The sequence below is a fragment of the Delphinapterus leucas genome, chromosome 1 (assembly GCF_059928025.1).
Source record: "Delphinapterus leucas isolate spDelLeu-1000000601 "Yukka" chromosome 1, BTC_Dleu_Yukka2, whole genome shotgun sequence".
In the NCBI taxonomy this organism is placed as follows: domain Eukaryota; kingdom Metazoa; phylum Chordata; class Mammalia; order Artiodactyla; family Monodontidae; genus Delphinapterus; species Delphinapterus leucas.
The window spans coordinates 44,419,903-44,420,336 of record NC_143129.1 but is presented as its reverse complement, the minus strand read 5'-3'; the positions used below and the strand labels follow the sequence as shown (position 1 = coordinate 44,420,336).

Here is a 434-nt window from a genome sequence, read left to right as displayed (position 1 = left end):
CTATTAGACAAGAGTCAAGATTGAACAGACTACTGAAAGTTTTTCATCTTTATTATGAAAATTATGCATGAGGTACACTTTAACCTAACTACCTATGGGAACTGTCAGTTTTTCAGCTGAAGGCTGCAGCTGTCATTGACATTCATTATAACCATATTTCATTTCTTAAATTTTGTGACCTGCCACTGCTCTGCAAACCTTTAAACCAGTAGTTCTCATATTTAACTCCCGTAAGCACCATGTGTCAAGAACATGCAGTTTTGAGCCCACCTCTTCCTCAGAGTCTTCTAGTTGGTGTTTTGGGGTAGAGGCTGTGCTGAAGGGTTCAGTAGGAAAGAGGGTCATAAACCATATCTAGGGTGGTTTTAAAGGTGGATATGGGAGCAGGAAAGGTATGGTGACATAAGCTTACTGGACCTGATCTAGGAACTTAC

The 434-nt window shown here is 40.3% G+C and overlaps 1 protein-coding gene across 2 annotated transcripts in view; it reads right to left on the bottom strand.

The window, feature by feature from the left end:
* Positions 1 to 434, bottom strand: part of HSD11B1 (hydroxysteroid 11-beta dehydrogenase 1) — a 48,210-nt gene that overhangs the window by 7,775 nt on the left and 40,001 nt on the right. The gene's annotated exons all lie outside the window — the stretch shown is intronic.